At 31.9% G+C, this 24008-nt stretch overlaps 1 long non-coding RNA gene and 1 pseudogene across 1 annotated transcript; both read left to right on the plus strand.

Moving 5' to 3' along the window:
- Positions 1-1073: 1073 nt before the first annotated feature.
- Positions 1074-4394, plus strand: LOC143058187 (uncharacterized; annotated as a pseudogene).
- Positions 4395-18101: 13707 nt separating this feature from the next.
- LOC143058232 (uncharacterized) lies at positions 18102-20694 on the plus strand. Its single transcript, XR_012972956.1, has 3 exons — positions 18102-18199; positions 19028-19147; positions 20217-20694. It is a non-coding gene; the product is annotated as an uncharacterized LOC143058232 (long non-coding RNA).
- Positions 20695-24008: the final 3314 nt, after the last annotated feature.

Genomic DNA, 24008 nt, shown 5'->3' on the forward strand with positions numbered 1-24008 from the left:
ATCTTGGAAATATTTACCTGCATTAAATACACATTTCAGTATTGAAAGACATCTATACATCTTGGAAATATTTACCTGCATTAAATACACATTTCAGTATTGAAAGACTTCTATACATCTTGGAAATATTTACCTGCATTAAATACACATTTCAGTATTGAAAGACATCTATACATCTTGGAAATATTTACCTGCATTAAATACACATTTCAGTATTGAAAGACATCTATACATCTTGGAAATATTTACCTGCATTAAATACACATTTCAGTATTGAAAGACATCTATACATCTTGGAAATATTTACCTGCATTAAATACACATTTCAGTATTGAAAGACATCTATACATCTTGGAAATATTTACCTGCATTAAATACACATTTCAGTATTGAAAGACATCTATACATCTTGGAAATATTTACCTGCATTAAATACACATTTCAGTATTGAAAGACATCTATACATCTTGGAAATATTTACCTGCATTAAATACACATTTCAGTATTGAAAGACATCTATACATCTTGGAAATATTTACCTGCATTAAATACACATTTCAGTATTGAAAGACATCTATACATCTTGGAAATATTTACCTGCATTAAATACACATTTTAGTATTGAAAGACATCTATACATCTTGGAAATATTTACCTGCATTAAATACACATTTTAGTATTGAAAGACATCTATACATCTTGGAAATATTTACCTGCATTAAATACACATTTCAGTATTGAAAGACATCTATACATCTTGGAAATATGGCTTTGTAGTCATCAGCAATATTGTCTGAAAATAAATAAACCACAATTAAAATTAATAGCTACAAATTATTAAACATATTGAAATAAAATCTAATGCATCAATCACTTTTGTAATATGTTCCATTTAAACATAAACCTGCAGAAGTCTCTATCAAAATGTGGTAACCTCTTAAACTGACAAATATAGAATGTTATTGACACCCATCTGTACTTGAGATTTAAAAATATGTTCTCTGCGCCCCATGTTAAATGTATGTTTTAGTGTAACCCCTAAGTGTTATGGAATTGTGAATGTTTCTATTTATATGATTATTTTTTTCAGGTTCTACAAGAATGCTTCAAGTCGAAGATTTGTGTCGGAGAGGGAGGACATCGTTCTCTTGAGGATGGCATATCTTCGTAAGATACGTAAGTTTAGGCAGCAGGGTCGTCATATTGTACATTTAGATGAGACTTGGTTGAACACTAATCATGTAGTAAAGGGTGACTGGCTGGATGTTCCAAGCACGTCCATGTCTGTCTTTGAGACCCACTGTAAAGGTATCCATCGGAAAGTACCTTCTGGCAAGGGTACTAGATTGATAACCTTAGATGTTGGCTCATTTCAACAAGGCCTAATTCCCGGATGTCGTCTTATATTTGAGTCGAAAACCAACAGCTCTGATTATCATGACGAGATGAATAAGGAGCACTTTACAGAGTGGTTCAGAGAAACACTTCTCCCTAAACTGCCTTATCGGTCTGTAATCATAATGGACAATTCTCCGTATCACAGCCACTTAGATCCTGACTCAAGGGTACCAAACACTAGCAGCAACAAGTCAGAGATCTCGGCATGGCTGGAGAAGAGCATTGTACAGTATGATAAGAAAACAAAAAAGGCCGAGCTGCTTGATTTAGTGAAGAAAACAAACCAAAACATAGGTATATAATAAATGACCTTGCATCAGCTAATGGCCATGAGATTTTACGCACACCTCCTTATCATTGTGAGCTCAATCCCATCGAAATGGTTTGGTCTTACTTAAGAGGCAACGTAGCTAGATTTAATTATAGTTGCAAGAAAAAAAGACATAATCAAGCTTTTAGATGAGGCCAAGTTCCATATCGATGCGGAGCGCTGGGCTAAATTTGAGACTCACGTGGAAAGGGAGTTTGAGGAAAAGCTCAGGAAACTTGATGGCATCAGAGACGAAGACGTCGATCCAGTGGTGATTGACATGACGGACGATGACAGCCAAGACAGCCAAAGGACAATTTCTTACATGTTTTCAGAGAGGGAGGAGGAGGGGAATGACGTTGAAAATGACAATGACTTTGAGGACACCGTCTCTGATACCATCAATGATGCTGATGAGATTTTGTGCAATACCTGTGGTAGCATTGAACCACCCAAGCCTATTCAAAAGGACAAGTATATATCCTGGTTTCAGTGTGATGCTTGTGATCAGTAGGTACACAACAGGTGTTGCACAAAACCTGCTCTTGCGAAGAATGTCTGGTTTCGCTGCATCTCCATTTTTAACCACCGGAACCTCAGTGAACCACTAAATTCGCCACTGGAAGAAATGGAACAGTGATGTCTTCCTTTCATGCCAGTAAAATAGTAACATGAACACCATAATTTTTATTTATTAAAGATATTTTTGAATGTAGGTTAATCAAACATACATTGTTCTTATAGCAATGTAAAAAAAATAAAAAAAATATTCAAAGCATCGTAAGAAATATGATGAACAGAAAAACTCCCATCTTTTCTATGAAAGTGATTTCCTATCTATAATACTGGAAACTTTTTAAAACTTAAAAAAATTGCCATCGATTTAAATTAAAAAAAGTAAAAAATGGATTGCTATAACTGGCTTAGTTGATCTGTGATTAGTGGTGGACAGTGGGAAATAAAGGCAACAGTAGTATGCCGCTGTTCAAACTCATAAATCCATGGACAAAAAACAAAATCGGGGTAACAAACTAAAACTGACGGAAACGCATAAATATAAGAGGAGAACAACGACACAACACTACAATGTAACTAACACACACAGAAACGGACCAAGCATCAGACAAAATCCCACGAGAATAACAAATATAACATCAAAACCAAATACATGAATTTGGGATAGACAAGTACCGTGACACGTCTTATCGCAATGTCAATTTACACTAAAAAATAAGAGAAAACAAACGACGCAACGTTAAATTGTAACACACACAGAAACGAACTATACTATAACAATGGCCATATTCCTGACTTGGTACAGGACATTTTTAAAGGAAAAAATGGTGGGTTGAACCTGGTTTTGTGGCATGCCAAACCTCGCACTTAAATGACAATGTTAAATATAACATAGAAATGACAACATAATATTACAGGACTACAATACAAATAAATAGGAAAACGTATTAGACAAAGAAACACATGATTAATGAATAACAAAAAGCATCAGGTTTAAAATTTAATACGCCAAAAACGAGCCTCGTCCACACAAGACCCACCAGTGACGCCCAGATATAAAAGATCGAAAGCGGAAAATAGAATATTTTTAATTTGAATTACCACAAAAAAATGTTTCCTCCCTACACTTGCACTTGAAAACTTATTTAATGTCAAAAAGTTATTTCCAATCATTTATTTTAAAGAAAGTGTTGGTACATGTACATGCGACTATTTTACGGCAGTTTCAGAACTGATACAGCTTTATCCATGGGAACTGTTTACATTTCTTTACAGATTATGATGCCTTTCTTAACATACCTTTGTTTAATCTTCAATTACTGATTCTTTGATAACAGTTTCTGGACAGTGAATGTTTCTATTTATATGTTTATTTTTTTCAGGTTCTACAAGAATGCTTCAAGCCGAAGATTTGTGTTGGAGAGGGAGGACATCGTTCTCTTGAGGATGGCATATCTTCGTAAGATACGTAAGTTTAGGCAGCAGGGTCGTCATATTGTACATCTAGATGAGACTTGGTTGAACACTAATCATGTAGTAAAGGGTGACTGGCTGGATGTTCCAAGCACGTCCATGTCTGTCTTTGAGCCCCACTGTACATAGGTATCCATCGGAAAGTACCTTCTGGCAAGGGTACTAGATTGATAATCTTAGATGTTGGCTCCTTTCAACAAGGCCTAATTCCCGGATGTCGTCTTATATTTGAGTCGAAAACCAACAGCTCTGATTATCATGACGAGATGAATAAGGAGCACTTTACAGAGTGGTTCAGAGAAACACTTCTCCCTAAACTGCCTCCTCGGTCTGTAATCATAATGGACAATTCTCCGTATCACAGCCACTTAGATCCTGACTCAAGGGTACCAAACACTAGCAGCAACAAGTCAGAGATTTCGGCATGGCTGGAGAAGAGCACTGTACAGTATGATAAGAAAACAAAAAAGGCCGAGCTGCTTGATTTAGTGAAGCAAACAAACCAAAACCTAGGTATATAATAAATGACCTTGCATCAGCTAATGGCCATGAGATTTTACGCACACCTCCTTATCATTGTGAGCTCAATCCCATCGAAATGGTTTGGTCTTACTTAAGAGGCAACGTAGCTAGATTTAATTATAGTTGCAAGAAAAAAAGACATTATCAACAAACTAAAACTGACGGAAACGCATAAATATAAGAGGAGAACAACAACACAACACTACAATGTAACTAACACACACAGAAACGGACCAAGCATCAGACAAAATCCCACGAGAATAACAAATATAACATCAAAACCAAATACATGAATTTGGGATAGACAAGTACCGTGACACGTCTTATCGCAATGTCAATTTACACTCAAAAATATGAGAAAACAAACGACGCAACGTTAAATTGTAACACACACAGAAACGAACTATAATATAACAATGGCCATATTCCTGACTTGATACATGACATTTTTAAAGGAAAAAATGGTGGGTTGAACCTGGTTTTGTGGCATGCCAAACCTCGCACTTTAATGGCAATGTTAAATATAACATAGAAATGACAACAAAATATTACAGGACTACAATACAAATAAATAGGAAAACGAATTAGACAAAGAAACACATGATTAATGAATAACAAAAAGCATCAGGTTTAAAATTTAATACGCCAAAAAGTAATTAAATCATAATTTTTGTTTAAATACACTGTTGTATTGTTTTATTGAAAATGCGCTTTTTAATGTACATGTACATATATATGGCTATAGATTATGAGATGCATGTATAGCTAGAAAAATATGTAGAAGTTTAACTATACATAAGAATTTTGCAAGTTAAAAGAAAAGAAGGGTTAAGATGGGGATCAGTTTTAACTTATAAGTTATGAGCATTGATGCATTAAGGGACTTAATCTGAAAATAAAAAAAAACATAATAGAACGTATTAGAAGTGCACAGAAAGCTGTCAATGTTCAAATTTTCACAATGGAAAATCTATTTCACACTTAAACATTGTCTCATTTTTTTAATCTGGTATTATAATTTGTTATGTTTAAACATGAAACAGTTGATGTGATATGTACATGAATGAAACAGAAACTCAGCATAAAGAATATCAAAAATTGATTGGTTTTAGCTTTACTCTCAAGTCTGCATTAAAAAGTCAACATTCAGTCTTTAACAATATAAAAATAGATAGATGGCGTAACAATATATATAAAAAGAAGATGTGGTATGATTCCCAATGACACAATTCTTCACAAGAGACCAACATGACACAGAAATTAACAACAATAGGTCACTGCACAGCCTTCAACAATGAGCAAAGCCCATACAGCATGGTCGGCAATAAAAGGCCCCGAAATGACAATGTTAAACATTTCAAAGAGAAAGCTAACTGCCTAATTGGTAAAAATTACAAAAAAATTACAAAAAAAAAATATGTAACACATAAACAAACGACAACCACTGAACTACTCCTGACTTGGGACAGGCACATACATACATAATGTGGCGGGGTTAAACTTGTAAGCGGGATCCCCCTAACCTAGGACAGTTAGTGGTATACCAGTACAACATAAGAACAAAGTATAAAAATCAGTTGAAAAAGGCCCAACTCACCAGATGGAAAAAAATACTAGTGGACATGGTCGGGTACTTGTACATCACAACAACAAGGGACAATATGTCAAGTACGGGCAACTCTTGCAATCAACATTATAAGATGAACACATTCAGTATTCAGTCATCAAAGTTGTAAGCTGAGTACGTTTAATACATTTGTAACAGAAATGGCCACAAAAACATGCCAGTACAGCATATCAAATCAACCACCCTACTTTATTATCTGTGTGTATCCTCAAAGTCAAGAGTATCATGGAACTTACTGAGTTTTTTTTGTTGCTGAATAGAGGAGAATAATTAGTTCCCTTCCAAGGAAATTGAAGGGGACTTAGGTTTGCACTCATATATATATTCCATTCTGATGGTTGTGAGCAGAGTTATAGTCCTTGGACTTATAAAATTAAATAATCGTTTTTCCACATTTATCTTCGCCATGCTGGAGTATATGAACTTTATATTTGATATATAGTTTACACCATGACAAGTTATAGGTCAAGTCAGAATTTTGTTTCAGAACAATGAATTCTTAACTAGTATACGTAGGGGACAATGTATTTGCATAGTTGCCATGCAGTACTCTCAGAAATGTTTGATTTTATATTTGAAATTCCCTAAAGTCAGGGCAGCCGCTCATAAATTACAGGTACATGTATAAGATATATGTGTTTTGTGTTTGTTGGTTTGTACATTAATAAGGTCCATAGATTTATTGTTTGCATGTTTTACACTTTCTCATGTCAGGGCCTTTTATACATATGTAACTGGCAATGCAGTATGATGACACACAGCTGCGAATGTCTGTTGTAAATCTCTTCGACTATCTTGGGCCAAAAATAAAATATTGTTTGTTTCCCCTCCCACCACCGACCCGGTAGAATCGCCGCGACTCGAAAAATTTTATTGGCCATTCTTGCCAAAAATTTTTTTTTGCTATGTTGGTTTTTGGTGATATCTTTCTGATGCTGTAGTAAACGTGTGTTGGTTTTTTGTGATACTTTTCCGATGCTGTAATCAACAAGCGTTTTAAATCAAGACATGTTTGCATTGAAGCGTCTAGTATATGATTCGGAATCAAGGAAAACAAACTACCTTGCTACACGATTTGTGTTGTGTGCAAGGTTGATATTTGAAAATAAAAAAATCTGAAGCATCTTTCAACCCACTGAGTGCACCTTGATTGGCTTTGTCTTTTACCTCTGTTCCTGTTTAAAGGATAAAATCTTTGAGTAAAAATGGTCTGAATCGTGCTTTGAAATCAATCTATTTTGTCTTCGACTTCGAACAGGTTGGGCACAAGTCAGAAAATGTTGGATACGTGAATTCCCTGCTTTCACCTCTTGTGTAAACAAGACCAGTTTAAATGTGTTTTTATTTTTCAATTGATGGCATGAAATTTACAAAAGGGCACGTTTTACGTTGTAACTGCATCAGTTGAATTTGTAAATACTTAAAGTATTCTAGGAACAACAAAATATACAAGTGAAGCCTTGTTTTTTCTAGAACTAGAAAAAAACATGCAAATCTTTTGTTTAGGAATGAATTGACCAAGCTGCATGATTCAGGTGCAACTGAACATAACTGAATTATGTTCACTGCTATTGAAAATTTTTATTCATTAAATGTTTATTCCCAAGTCATTAATTTAAGTCACTAACACATCTTTTTGTCATCTCATAATTGATGATCAAGGTATGAATTGGTAAACAGGAATTGTTTTTTTTTTGTGAGTTATGCATCAAATTAGACTTGAAATAAGCTTGATTTTTAACTAATTAAACACTTGCTTTCATTACACCTATTGTTATCATCACCTTCCTTAAACCATATCCTTATGAATGTGAGTTTAAAGAAATACCATTGTATCATACACACAAGTGAAGACAACAGTAGTATACCACTGTTAAAAAAAGTCATGAATTGATTGAGAAAAAAAGTCCAGGTTACAAAATAAAAAAACTAGGGGAAAACGTTAACTATGAGGGAAAAACAACGAAACAATATAATACTGAAGTTCAACAAAAATACCAAAAAACCAACACTGCTATGCACCATAAAATGTTCATATTTTTTTTACAATTGACTTCACTGAAATAATGTACCATTGCATTGATGTATAAGGTGTCAGAACTAGGTTTGACCCACATACATGTATAAACTAATTTTATCTAACAATGGTTGAGTCACTCTTTGCTAAATGATCTAGGTGGTGCAACTACTGCATCGCTGACCTTTCAACACTGACCATAGCGTTGTGAAGTTCAATCCCTCACGTGACATCTGCACTCGTCTCTGATTTTAATTGACTAGGATTATCAGTTTCTCAACCGAATGTCAATGGTTGACAGCCACAAAATAAAAAAAATAGTGCTGAAAGTGACTTGAAAAACCATCAATCAACCAAACACATTATGTAGAGACTTTTTCTAAACAACGACCTGAAAAAGCGTAACACTGAGTACAATTGTGTTCACATTTTGTAGATATCAAAATAATATACAATTTATTAATGTCTTTCAAGTTTGAACACGTGCAGGTAAAAATTCACTGATGTGAAATATATCTGAAGAAATACAAATGTAAAACAAAAGATGAAAGATGTCGCACGCCAAACCCATTTTGCATATATTTTAAATATTGAACAAACCTACACAACATATGTCACTAATAATTGTTTCACACCTACAGCATTCTTCGATTACATCTTTACAGGTAAAAATTCACTGATGTGAAATATATCTGAAGAAAATACAAATGTAAAACAAAAGATGAAAGATGTCGCACGCCAAACCCATTTTGCATATATTTTAAAAATTGAACAAACCTACACAACATATGTCACTAATAATTGTTTCACACCTACAGCATTCTTCGATTACATCTTTAACTGTATGTATGGAACGTCATAACGGTCTTATAGTGTAAATATTTAATGTGCTGCGTAGCTTTGATTTTGTCCTGTCATTTCATCTTTATGTTACGTACAGATGCCTTTATTTCTGACAGTTCATCTTTGTGTTATGTCAAATTAATTAATGGTTTGGTCAATCAATGTGATATGTCATTTTCAAACTTTGTTGTGTGCTATAGGCAATACATTAAACTGTAACTACTATATGATTTGTGAATACCTCCAAATTTTATGATTAACCACTTTTACTTTCTTTAATATGTTGTGTGTATTCTACCTCCAATTCAGTTGATAATTGCATCTTGCCTCAAATGTGATTGTTGTGCTAAATTTTCTAAACGTTTTGTTCTGATATATCTTACTTGAATGAAATCTTCATAATATTATAGTCTAACGACTTTAGTTTATACATATGTATCTCCAGTGAAAAACATAATACATAATGGTATAGTTCATATGCGTTTGAACAATTGATAATCTCTGTTAGCATTTATTACGTTATGTGCAAATGCCTTTTAAATGTTTTACATGTGTATGTCCAAACACCCAATAGATTAGTTGCAAACACTCATAACCTTTTTTTTTTATTAAATATTTTTTGAATATTGAAAATGAAGATTAGATTTTTTTCCATAATTTACAGCATAAATAAATGCAAGGAGGAAAAGACTTTCACGCTGAAATTTACAACTAATATTCTACATTTACTATGTTGTTTCTTGTGTACTATTATTTGTCTGTTTGTCTTTTCAATTTTTAGCCATAGCATTGTCAGTTTATTTTCCATTTTATGATTTTGATTGTTCCTCTGGTATCTGTTGCCTCTCTTTTTGACGTCAACAATGATCAGATATTTAATTAATTAGCTTATTTGATAATTTTTTTTGGTTTGTAAAAATGCAAATGCATATATAATATAACATTTTATAGTGCATTACAATTATTAAAGTTGATTAAACATTCACAAACATAATCAATGTCTGAATATAAATGGATACCTTTTTTCTTCGTGTATGCAACAGATTGAAACAGAAAATCTAACTACTGTACAATACTAGTTCGTCAATGCAAGAAACTTGCTTTTTGAAAATATAAGTAAAGCTGAAAATTTGGAAATGCGACCCATCGAGGGCATTGCAACTTTTAAAGTTGATTAAACTTTAAAAACTTTCACCAATGTCTGAATACAAAATTATCCTTGCCAAGGGAATCAAAGTGCTATTGCATCATTCATGTATAGGCAATGAACTCAGAGCGGTATTGCATCATTTTTCCTGTAGCTCAACTAGACCAGTGCATTTAAAACGCAATGCAAAAACAATCTTTAAAGAACATATTAGCGAAAGAGTAGGCAATTAATAGTATTTGCTTGGTTTGTATCAACAACCTTACACTTGCAGATTTCTACTATTTCGTTGGTTTCTAAAATATCAAAATACATTTCGAATTCGAGTTTTTTCTTTAAAAAGCCAATACCAAAGTGATTTTGACGCGTTTTCCTTTTCACTATGACAACTGAGTTCAAATTGATCTTTTATACTCTGAACAACTGTGTTTACCAAACATCCCGTGTTTATAGAAGCTTCATCATCAATGAATGTAGGAGATTTAGAACTATTTCATCGTTCTGTTTAAGGTATTCTTTAATGTTATATTTGTGTTGATCAGTTTTTAGTTTTCAAGTTGTGTTTAGTAGGCTGTTGTTAAGTCATTCCGTCGTTTTTCATTGTTTCGCCATTGTATAGAACGCCACATGCGGGATGATATTTTGATTTCGCCATTGTGAGATAACTTGTACAATAATAGAGAAAATAACAAACGAACTTCTTTTTCGCGTCGAATCACGGCGAATCACAATTGACGTCACTGGATGCATTACGTCATTTGAAAAGACGGAACTTAACATATTTTCAGGGGTTAGTGGGGCAAGAGAACTTGCTTTTCGGACAATACAGTCGTCAATCGTCATAGCAATATCAAACTAGGGAACATAGGAATAAGACGTTGCTAAGCAGGAGTCAAAAAGGGGGAGTATCGGTAGTCTTGGAAGTGAAGTAGGAGTCAGAATGGGAGGGGGTTGAAAAGTAGGATAATCTGGGAAAATGGCTATTTTACTGATTTTCATTTTTAAAAAAATAATGATATATGCACACAAAAAAAAGTGATGATACCTGTGTGAAATATCTGTTGAGATGTTTTCTGGTTTAAAAAAAAACCACACATTGATTGTATAAATGGAGCCTTCAAGTTCATGAAAATGGTAGATGCTACAGAAACAGCAGAAACACACTTCATGTTTTATGTTATCTTGTTAACATCAATTTGTGTAAATGTCAATACAACATGATTGCTACATATGAATTCAACAAAAGCAAAGTACATGAATTAAAATGGACTAGATTGCCACAGTTATATTCTATATAATGGTATATTTGGGAATTTCTGAGAAAAAAATGACACTCAAATTTCTTTTAATGTCGAATGGAAATGCTTACCATTCACAAGTAATCATTAGTTCTTATTCATTTTCCATGTTGATCCTTTAATAATTGACTTTCATTTTTTTGTGGATAATATTCTTTCATTGCACAAACATTTACAGAATACCCAAGTCCACATTAACTACATCTCTTGTTTTTAAATCTGCTCCATGCAGGTTCATTGTGACAACTTATAAATATTGTTCATTGTTAGTATTTGTTACAATGTATGTTCAAGAAAGGTAAAAGGGCTATTTTGAAGTGTCTTAAAACAGGTTTTCAGTCATTATGAGTTCTAGTAATGTTTGTTAAAAGTCAATACGTTTAACAAAGATGTCAGTTTGTATGCGTGTTTTATACTTGTTAACTTGCAGATGTATTATTAACCACACCAAACTTTTCTAGAATTTGTAGAATCATTAATATAATGTTGTTTATATATACATGATATATGCGATGTTAAGCAGCAGATTATGGACAGTACACGTTCTGTCGTGATATATATATAGTACCGACAACAAACTATTACATGCCCCGCTGCTAAAGTTGCCGTTTTTTCAAAAAGTAGATAAATCATATATCAGAACGGCGCAATAATGCAAACAGATAACATGCAAGGCCAACATTAAAAATATCGTTGTTCCCCCTCCCCAACTGAAGTTTTCAGGGTATGGGTAGGTAGGTAGGCAAATTATTTTATTTTCTTTCTTGATGTAATTGTTCTATATTGAATTTTTACAGAATTCAACAGGTAAGATAAGATAAGTCAAGAAAAGTGCGTATAACCTGTATTCAGTGTACACCCCAGTTTTCTGATGTTTAAAATAGTATACAGGGACCTCCTTTTTCCTATTCATTTTATGGTATGAAATCTGCAAAAGCACATATCCTTCATATGATCACTAAAGATTGAGCAACATGAACTCCAAACTTGGGGCGATATCGGGTGCTGCAGAAGGGTAAGCAGATCATGCTTCACATGTGGCATTCGTCATGTTGCTCAATAAATGTTTTCAAAAAGAAAGCTTTATGATCGTTGTATTGTACCGTTATTTATATTTGTTAAAACAAGTATAATCAACGCCATGGATAGACAATTATTCATAATTTATTAATGCACGAATATTTTTAATTTTGAGGTAAATGACATGTTACAAAACTATATATACAACGATTGCTAATAATAATCAAACAGACAAAAAAATACACATATTTTCGTATGCAACCGGACGTACTTTAATTAAGTAGTTAATGTCCGACAGCTAAGAGAACAACCGATAAATAATAAAGGAATAACAAATCCAAATACAACGAATTGAGGGAAAGTTGTCAAAAAATATAAAGAACACAGAAATTATTAGAGTTTACGATAAAGATAAGATAACTTACCAATATTTAAAAAATAAATTAAATAATGAAACATTAAGAATAGAAACATTTAGATTTAACATACAAATAAACAATGCAAATTAAAAAATAAAGACCAGAGAAAGTATTTACATGTAATTTGTCGATTTTTCACATGATCTGTAACATATTTGTGAATAATTATGATAATTATTGACTTTTTTTCTGCAACATTTGTTGAGAAAATACAATGTCTCATGTTTATATAAAATATGAATATGCTATAGTATACAAATGAACATTTAACTTTGATGAATTTTGGTATTTGAATGGTTTTCTATGCATGTACTGAAGATGTCGACTTAATAACCTTTCCAACATAATTGTGTGTGTTGACTTCACTAAATCTCTAAGATATAGTACACTGACTGGTTATTTTGTCGGTGTCATTTATTTCCATACACGCAAAGATCAATATCTACACTTCCAAATGCAAAAAATACATGTACATAGCAGATCAATGCTGTGTAATACATTTTTATTCTTTAAATATAGATAGAAAATAAAACTCATATGAACTGAAAAAATGATAAGAATTCTGATTCTGAGCACGATCATTGTATGACTACTAGATGGTCAAATCACGTGGAGACCTAAAATATATATAAACGGCACTCGCTGAGTCGAATATCGTTTGATAGCCATACCTGTTATATGTGTTAATTATTTACAATTCAGATTAATAGATACATTTTGCATTATACTTAATCAGTTATATACATTTATATGTCGTAATCATCAATAATCAAAGGAAAAAAAAAGTGCGTCCATTATTTGTTTTTGAATTTGAAACATCTTTTTGTTCTTAAATTAAAATCTTGTATAGATTTGTTTAACACCACAACCACGACTTACTGTCGTATGTGATGTACAATGATTTTCAATGGTTTACAAGATATATGGACTAGGTATAATATAACTTTTCATTTCGTTTATATCTGTCATTTTTGTTTTTGCACCAAGAGATTCCTTTTCAAGAATTTCAAATAAAACCTGCCAAAAACAATACCTAAAAAAGTAGAAATATATGATATGATCAAATAAATCAATGGTCCGGGATTTGAATATAATTCTTAAACAATTTTAAAATCTGCATAAACAATACTTTCATGTAATTGTAAAGGAGGAACATCATAGAAGTACACGGTACCTATAAAGTTCTTTACACTGTTATTGCATTATTGGAATTTTGTCACGTTGTACAACTGGAAGTATTTACATTCAAATACCAAAATCCTCAAAGTCAAATGTTCATTTGTATAATATAGCATATTCATATCTTATGCAGGTTTCATATAAACATGAGACATTGTACTTTCTCAACAAATTTTGCAGACAAATAAAGTCAATAATCATCATGATTATTCACAAATATGTTACAGAATATTTAAAACATCTACATTATAATAAAGTCAATAATCATCATGATTATTCACAAATATGTTACAGAACATTTAAAACATCTACATTAGTTAGATGTTTTAAATGTTCTGTAACATATTTGTGAATAATCATGATGATTATTGACTTTATTTGTCTGCACAATTTGTTGAGAAAGTACAATGTCTCATGTTTATATGAAACCTGCATAAAATATGAATATGCTATATTATACAAATGAACATTTAACTTTGAGGATTTTGGTATTTGAATGGTTTTGTATGCATGTACTGAAGATGTCGACTTAATAAACTTGTCAACATAATTGTGTGTGTTTTGTTCACTTTATCTCTAAGATATCGTGCGTTGACTGGTTATCTTGTCGGTTAATACATTTTGATTCTTTAAATATAGGTAGAAAATAAAACTCACACGAACTAAAAGAATTATAAGACTTCTGATATTGAGCACGATCATTGCATGACTACTAGATGGTCAAATCATGTGGAGACCTACGATATAAATTAACGGCACTCGCTGAGGCGAATATCGTTTAATAGCCATACCTGTTATATGTGTTAGTTATTTACAATAGAGATTAATAAATACATTTTGCATTATACTTAATCAGTTTTATACATTTATATGTCGTAATCATTAATATTTTGAGAGAAAAAAAGTTCGTTTATTATTTGTTTTGAATTTAAAACATCTTTTTGTTATTAAACTAACAATTTGTATAGATCTGCTTTACATCACAACCACGAGTTACACCCGTAAGTGTTGTACAAGGATTTTCAAAGGTTTAAAAGATTTATGGACTAGGTATTACAAAACTTTTCATTTCAGTTATAGCTGGGAGTGTTTTGCATCAAAAGAGTCCCTTTTCAAGAATTTCAAATTAGTCCTGCCAATAACAATACTTAAATAAATAGGAATATATGATATAATCATATTGACCAACAGTCCGGGATTTGAATAATTCTTGAACAATTCAAAAAATCTGCAGAAACAATAAAGGACGTCTCCGGGTGCGGGAATTTCACGCTACATTGAAGACCTATTTGTGAATTTCTGCTGTTGTCTGTTCTATGGTCGCTCGGGTTGTTGTCTCTTCGACACATTCCCTATTTCCATTCTCAATGTTATTAATAGCAAAGGAGAAACAACATACAAGTACGGGGTACCTATGAAGTACTTTAAAATGTAATTGCATTATTAGAATTTTGTCTAGTTGTAAAACCGGAAATATTTACATATAATTAGTAGAATTTTTACATATATTTGTGAATAAATATGAAAATAATTTACTGTATTTTTCTGAAAATTTGTTGAAAAAGTACAATATCTCATGTTTATATGAAGTATGAATATGCTATAGTATACAAATGAACATTTAACTTTTATAAATTTTGGTATTTGAACGGTGTTCTACGCGTGTACTAAAGATCATAATTTATTAACCTTGTTAAGTAAAATTGTGAGTGTTGACTTCACTTCATCTTTAAGATACCGTTCACTGACTGTTGATCATTTCCGTGTTCTTTTCCCCTTACATGCAGAGAACAATATCAACAATTCCAAATGCAAACAATACATGTATATAGCAGCTCAATGTTACTTTGTGCAATTCGAATCATTGTATATAGCTAGAAAATAAAACTCATATTAACTGAAAACATAAAAGGACTTCTTATTTTTAGCACGATCATTGCATGAATACTTGTTGTATACCAAGAGACCCACACGATGGCCGTAACAAGAAATGAGTTGTACTGATATTAATTATTATTTTTTATTCAATCTCATCTTCAACGCATGATAGAGGTTATTTACATGTACTTCATATTCTATAATCGGACAAATCGATTCAATACTAAACAGAAGATTTCATAATACATTAGCATGTTAATATCATGTATATCAATGTTTAATTCCACCTGGATTAAATGCATCCCACAATTAAAGTCATATTTAAAAACAAATCCACGTAATCAATAGGGTTTGGGTGTTGTTTAAACGTTTTGACTCATTCCAAATATCTTAATTAATATTAGTTTGTTGTACATACAGTACAAAAACCATAAATTGAATGCGCTTATAAACTTATTAATCATAAAACAATAACAATGGTAACCTTTAGATTTTCATGTTACATACTCGAGCCAATCGTACCAGTGAAGATACATAAATACCGGTAGGTTGTGACAAGGGAACGTCACCATCTATAGATGGATAACTAATGATAGGAAAAGAAAAATCATCTCTTTTATCATAAATATGTGTATTAAGCTTTCCGTTAATGATATAGATATCAATATCGAGATAGAGCAGAGGTCATTGTATGTATTAGCTTCATTTAAAGTAAGTTCAACAGGATAATTTTTGTAGTATACATACTAAAATCGTAATTATTGACAACCAGTATATCATCAAAATATCCAAAAATATCATTTAATTTTTGTAGCAAATGTTTTGCGATGGGTCTTTGCTGATTTTCGTCAGGAATGAGACTCATAGCAATACAAAAAAAACACGTCCACAATTACACAGTAAGACCCTTATTTGAATTCCATTAACTTGATTATCCAAAGCGAACACAGATGACTTGTGCACGGTAGGACCCTTATTTGAATTCCAATAACTTGATGATATATGGAATCTCGAAAGCAAACACAAATGCTATCTAGTCAAAACATGAAGGGCGGTTATAAAATCAAAACATGTCCCATTGACATAGTTCTTTTGTTTATTGCTACTAAAAATGACATAAAAGAATTTTAACATATGTTATCACATTCTAGCTTTATAAATACCCATTTAATTAGGTGTCTGATTTTTTTCTTAATGAGAATATGAGGCAAAGGGGTATATAGAGTTTTTGACGCTCAATAAGTAATAAATTAAATTACTTTCAAAGGCATTACTTATACAAATATTTGAAAAAATTCTTATATGGTCATTTTTAAAAATTTCCTGTTACAACACTTTGAAATTTTCGACAACCAAGGATTTTCTTATCCCAAGAATAGATTACCTTAGCTTGTTTAAAACTTATAGTTTTATTGATTATTTGACCAATACAACAGTCCATTTATGAATTTTTCTTGTGGAACAAATCTAAGAAGAAAAGAATGATCAGATAATTAATTAATATATTATGTAATGCACTTATGTATAGCTGTATAAGAGGGTCGCAAAAAAAATAGAGGGACAGTCAAACTCATAAATCGAGAATAAACTTACAACGCCATGGCCAAAAATGAAAAGGACAAACAGACAAACAATAGTACACATGACACAACATAGAAAACTAAAGAATAAACAACACGAACCCTACCACAAACCAGGGGTGATCGCATGTGATCCGGAAGGAAGGGTAAGCGGATCCTGTTCTTCATGTCGCACCGATCGTGTTGCTTATAAGATAACAAATCCGGTCTAATAGTTTTATTCGGTAGGACACATTCATGAAAGGGAAGGTGATTGAAGTTACGATGTAAGGAACATATTTTGTAAAAGTGCACATCTATGTATCCTCCAGTGCATTGCAATTTTTGTATTTGATTAAATTTTATTATTAAATTGTTCCAATGAATTACATTGATTTCCCAGTAAAATAAAAACCGATAATTTCACATGTGAAACAATCATGGTTATTTCACTCTCTGACGTCATACAACAATAGGCGTTCTCAAGACGTCGATAAAGGCGGATCAAAACAAATTGCAAATGCGTCGAAAAAAGATTTATTGTCTTACATATTTTACATTAATTTTTAAAAAAAATCCATTTGCCAATGTAATAAAGAGAATAACTTATTAAAGAATGCAAATATAAAAAAATATTCAACTCGTGACCGCACAACACTGATAATTAACTCATGCGCTACGCGCATGAGTGAATTAATGTGGTGTTCGGTCACACGTTGAATATTTTTCTCTGGTTACTTTTTCTCTACATATGCAACAGATTGAAACAATGTATCTAAATATAGCTTTCAACGTGGTAAAACGTGTTCGTTTATAACAGGACAAACTCGCGATCAATACTACGTATACATATATATATATATATATCTATACATTCATAATTACATTACTTACAATTTACATGCTCTGAACAGAACACCAAGATGAAATTTGTATTGGTACTTGCCATTTTCATTGTTTGTGCTGCAGCAGTGACAGTTCTTAAAGTTAAAAGTAAGACATCTTTATCGTTATTTGAAAATATATTATTTTTTTAATACAATGGACAAGAATTTTCTGTTGTCTTATTGTTTTCTTCAAATTTGTGATGTGTTTTTATACATTAATGCAGAATCAAAGTACAATTATGTATGTAAAATAAAGTTTAACTTTTTTTAGTTTTAGTTTTTTCGAGTTGATTACAGTCTGGTTTTTAATACAAATGACAGCATTTAGATACGTTTTTTTTTCAATCTAATTTTATACGAATTTGTTTAGTTTGATCTGTTTTTAACAACCTATGATAACAAGTAGTCAGGCCTACTTGATTTTTTAAATTTTAAATAGTCAGTAAACGAGTATATTTTCTAATATATACTTTTCGTATTTTCTAAAATCAATTAATTTCTGTTTGTTCTTATTGCGCATATCAACAGCTATAAAACTAGCATATAAATAAATAATAAAAAATATAGATTGACTGGATCAAATTTAAAAAAAAAAGTTGTTCAGGAAATGTTAAAAAGAAAAGATCAAAAATAACAAACGATTGATATCAACGGTCATATTCCTGATTTGAAACAGTAAAACATGATCGATTTAACTTGGATTTATTGCTTATTTGCTTCGATAACAGTCACACATGCATCTATTATATTGAACAAAACTAAAAGACATAATAAGTTAAAAGTGACATTGTGTTATAAATAACAGTTAACCATTCCATAGGAATGTAGACACAGTGTACAATTAAGAATAACAGTATTTTTTTCTATATTTTCTATAATTAAATAACGGATTATAAAAAAATAGAAATTATATTTGTATCAATTGCATATCTAGATACACGTCAATGCAAAGCTAAAGGTGGAATGTGTAAACAAACGTGTGCTGTAGATGAAGAAGACACAGGTTCATGTTGCCACAATATTAATAGATGTTGCCAGCCGCCTACATGTATTGGTACGTACAAATGTTACACAGGTTCATGCTGCAATAGTGATATACGTTGCTTACCGCCTACATTTTATGGTATGTAACATAGGTTCATGCTGCAATAGTGATATAAGTTGATAGCCGCCTACATATTATGGTGTGTAACACAGGTTCATGCTGCAATAGGGATATAGGTTGATTGTCGCCTACATATTATGGTGTGTTACACAGGTTCATGCTGCAATAGTGATATAAGTTGATTGCCGCCTACATGTTATGGTATGAAAATCGCGTACACATATTACTGTTGATTGATTGTGATTTCTTGATTGAAACGAAAAACAGTTTTGAAGACTAAGGGATACAGTGCGAAATGTCGAACGAATTACTCCTTTTCTATAAGTGGTATGCAGACTTTAGCAAAATCAAGAAAACAACTTATTCAACAACACGTCAAATATAGAGATCGGATTAAGGTCAACTTATATTTACCTTCATTCATTAACATTGTTACCATCAATAAAGAAAAAATCCACTGTTCATGATATTTTTTGGTCGTACTTTATCATGTTTATTGATCAACAGAAATTAATTTTTTTTTTATTTAGATAATTTGGTGTTTATTGACGACCTTTACATCGTTAATGGCTCTACTATTTCTTTGCAATTTCTACAACTTCAAAGATATCAAGTTTTAATTTATTTCATGAAAATCTGTCTTTTGTTTTGGAATATTAGTTATTTTTCATGACTTGGATTCTTTGTAATACACGTCTGTCCAAACATCGTTTAATTTATAAACATTTTATCATGAAGTAACAATAATGGTCAGGAATTTGTACAATTGGTAATTTTCTAAAATGAATTAAAATAACTGCGATTTTTTTTACAAGACAATAAAAGCAAACGCAGATGTGTTTTTAAGGTATAAATTATACTTACATTATTTTTAGGTTTAAATGTAAAAAAAAAAGTTCATGAAGACTACATGTTAGATATTTGTAATGATACTTTTCTTTGCGTGAAATCCTAGAATTAGTGCAACTCATTTATAATATATTATGACCATTGTCTTGTCTTTCTTATCTATTCTAAGACACGCTTCAGTATGCCCAGTGTAAAGCTAAAAACGGAGATATTAAACCTGTGTGTGATGTTAATGAACAAGATACAGGCATAGGCCCTTTTTGCAATACAAACAGATGTTGTGAGCCGCCTACATGCATTGGTATGTAACAAATATCTTACCCGTTGTATAGTTTAGTAAGTCGCTTTAACTTTTTGAAACAAACAATGTGCCGGAAAATGTAATGAACATGTCACTTCCATAGTGTATACATTTAGGTAAGTAAAATGTGTGTCACAACTACTAGTTCTGTTTTGACGATTTGTTTACCTTTTTTAATAAGAAATTATCAGAAAATTTCAGGATTGTTACTTCTTATATAGACGTAGGAAGATAAGATATGAGTGTCAATGAGACAAATCTCCATCCACGTAACAAATTAATAAAGAGAAACTACTAACGGTCAAGGTACGGCCTTCAACATAGAGCATATATGTTTGCTATTTAAAAACAAGCGCGAGGTTTGACTAGCCGCAAAACCAGGTTCAACACACCATTTGTTTTATTTAAATGTCCTGTACCAATTCAAGAAAATGGGTATTGTTCTATTATAGTTCATTTCTGTGTGTATAACATTTTAGTGTTGTGTTTATGTTGTGTCGTATTTCTCCTTTAATATTTGATGTCTTTCCCTGAGTTTTACTTAGTAACCCTGATTTTTTTTTCTTATTCGATTTATGAATTTTGAACAGCGGTATTTTGCTGTTGCCTTTATTTGAGTAGTGAAAAGATAGACAAACATAACAACTTAAAGACGTGTTAATTAATACCAAAACACATTTCATATTCTTTTACAGATTGCAACTGTCGTAAGTTCTCGTATTAATTATAACCTAAAAAACACCACACGTTTGATCATTTAATCTTAACACTTAACCTATTGTATAAATATAGATTCTCCCATTGCATCGAATATGATACAAGACAGATATTTTTTTGTTTTATTTTAAAAGCGAGGCTCGACGAGTGATTTAATTGTAAATTTTAACTTTCGAGAGTGGATACATATCGTACTGTACAAGGTTTGATGGTGGAATCTGTTTCTCACTTGATTTTAGACAATATGCAGAAATCTTACTCCTTCTTTTCGAACTACCTACAAAAAAGATGTGTTCTATCTAAGTAACGTCATGAGGCATTGTCGCCATTTTTCATGACGTCACAATAGACATTTCAGAGGATCGCAAGTTAATAGGTTGTCATAATCAAATTCGGACCAGTGAGTAACTGAGATCGACAAGTCAACTAAATAAGAATAATGAACAGGTCAGGAAACTTCGAGTAAGAATGAGATAAATATTGTCTCTCAACACTGAGGTCATGATTTTGAACCAGCATGTGTTACATCTTCCTTGGTAATAATTATCAGTTTTCTTGCCAAAGATTGTGGGTTCTTTCCATGAACAGTGCTTTATTCATAAAAAAAAACTTTCTAGAAAAAGCCATTATCATTGTAACATCAAGAAAAAAACGCAATAATACTATATTTGAGGACAGGTATAACCATTAAAACCTCTCACTTGACCAGAGGAATATAACAGTACAAACAGGACAGGTATAACCATTAAAACCTCTCACTTGACCAGAGGAATATAACAGTACAAACAGGACAGGTATAACCATTAAAACCTCTCACTTGACCAGAGGAATATAACAGTACAAACAGGACAGGTATAACCATTAAAACCTCTCACTTGACCAGAGGAACATAACAGTACAAACAGGACAGTTATTACCAGTAAAACCTCTCACTTGCCCAGAGGAATATAACAGTACAAACAGGACAGGTATAACCATTAAAACCTCTAACTTGACCAGACAAATATAACAGTACAAACAGGACAGGTATAACCATTAAAATCTCTCACTTGACCAGAGGAATATAACAGTACAAACAGGACAGGTATAAACATTAAAACCTCTCACTTGACCAGAGGAATATAACAGTACACATTAGGTTAACAATGAATTTGCTAATAGGGGAAGTTTGTGAAGGTAGAATCAGCTGTTGGTTGGATACTGATGCAACGACGACAAGACCATCAGTTATAACAAAACAAAAAAGCACACTGAAAGGTTTAATAAAGCATCGAAATAATTTTTTATTCCATTGTTTAATTTATGTTCAAGATTAACGAGTAAGAGTTAAAAAGGCTTGTTTTGTATTGATAAGTTTTTTCTCTGTTAGATATACATTATTATTACAAGCTGTTGACCAAATTTCATTTTTTCCTCTAGTTAGATTCTTTTTAAAAGAAAACGGTAACAATGTTACACATATACAGCTTGGTATTCAACATACTTACTTCAAAAAATGGTTTTCATAAAAATGGAAAGATAATCCAATTGGTTCTCATGCTTTCATAAGATGAAAAGTAGTCCCTTACCTTTTAAAAATAACCATCTATTTCGATACAAGAATTGTACTAATAAACATCTGACTTATTTACTATGACAGATACATGTGGTGGAATATTTAATGGACCAGATGGAAGTTTTACGTCACCGAACTATCCTTCTAAATATTGTAACGATCAAAATTGTTATTACAATATCACAGTTAAGGCAGGTTCAAAAGTAATGCTGAACTTCACTTACTTTCATTTAGAGTCTTTAATCCGCACTTCTACCGGTCTGCCTTATGACTTTGTGTGCAGGTATATACATATTCAAATGGTTAGAAAAATATTTAAAACATGCTTTTGAAGTTATATAATTGTATTCATGTCTTTTGTCTGTTTTGGAGATTCCAAACATTGATAGAAGACTTGTTTGCCAACACATGTTTTATTTCTTTTTGCCGTATTTTTCTTTCTTTAAAAATTGTTTTATCCGAATAAAAACAGAATAATCAAACCTAAAATCAAAATCAAAATTAAAACTCGGGAAAATTAGTTTATTGTAGTTAAGACCGTCATATAAAAAAAACCAGCAACGACATACAAACAGTATGCAAAACCGGACACAGAAAGTAACAAACAAGAAGCATGCATCATTATCTATAATAGGTTGATTTCAGATACACTGGAAAGGACATAAAGCAGATCTTGTTCATTTATTGGTACACTTCGCGATAGTCAATGCAATGTACAGTCGACTTTATGTACTTCATTGTAAGCAACATATTTATTGAAATGAAAAATCAATATCAATTCTCTGTTTTACATTAAGATATCGTCCAGTGGACAGTAGATGTAATGTGATACTAAAACATCATTATATTTTTATAATAAATGATTTTGATTAGATATATGATGGTGAGGTTAAAGCCGAAGCATTAATAGATACTTTGGCTGGCGGTCCTACTGAAGGAAAAGAATTTAATTCCACTTCCAATAAGATGATTATTCACTTCGTGTCTGATGGATCTACCGTTAAAACTGGGTTCATTGTCAGTTATAAAACATTACAGTAAGTGACAGCTTATCCTATCAAATGCACGATATACACATATAAATCAAAAAGTTATATAAAAAACCAGGAGCAGACTGAGCCTAACGAACCAGAAAAATCAATAAGCATGCTTGAGAATCCATGAGCATTAGAAGGTTGGGTCGTCCTAACTGTGCCAAAGTATCAAATATCGTATAAATTACTAAAATGTATCTCACAATAGTAACTCGTCCCTTCAATATCATAATATGTGTTTTGTTCTTCTACTGATAACACATATCTATGTAGAATTATACCGATCTAGTTATTAAAGTAGAAGTGAGGCGAAATGTACCAAAGACAAATTCTTACTCATAAGTCGGATATAAA

Source organism: Mytilus galloprovincialis, chromosome 14, assembly GCF_965363235.1.
Source record: "Mytilus galloprovincialis chromosome 14, xbMytGall1.hap1.1, whole genome shotgun sequence".
Classification (NCBI taxonomy): Eukaryota; Metazoa; Mollusca; class Bivalvia; order Mytilida; family Mytilidae; genus Mytilus; species Mytilus galloprovincialis.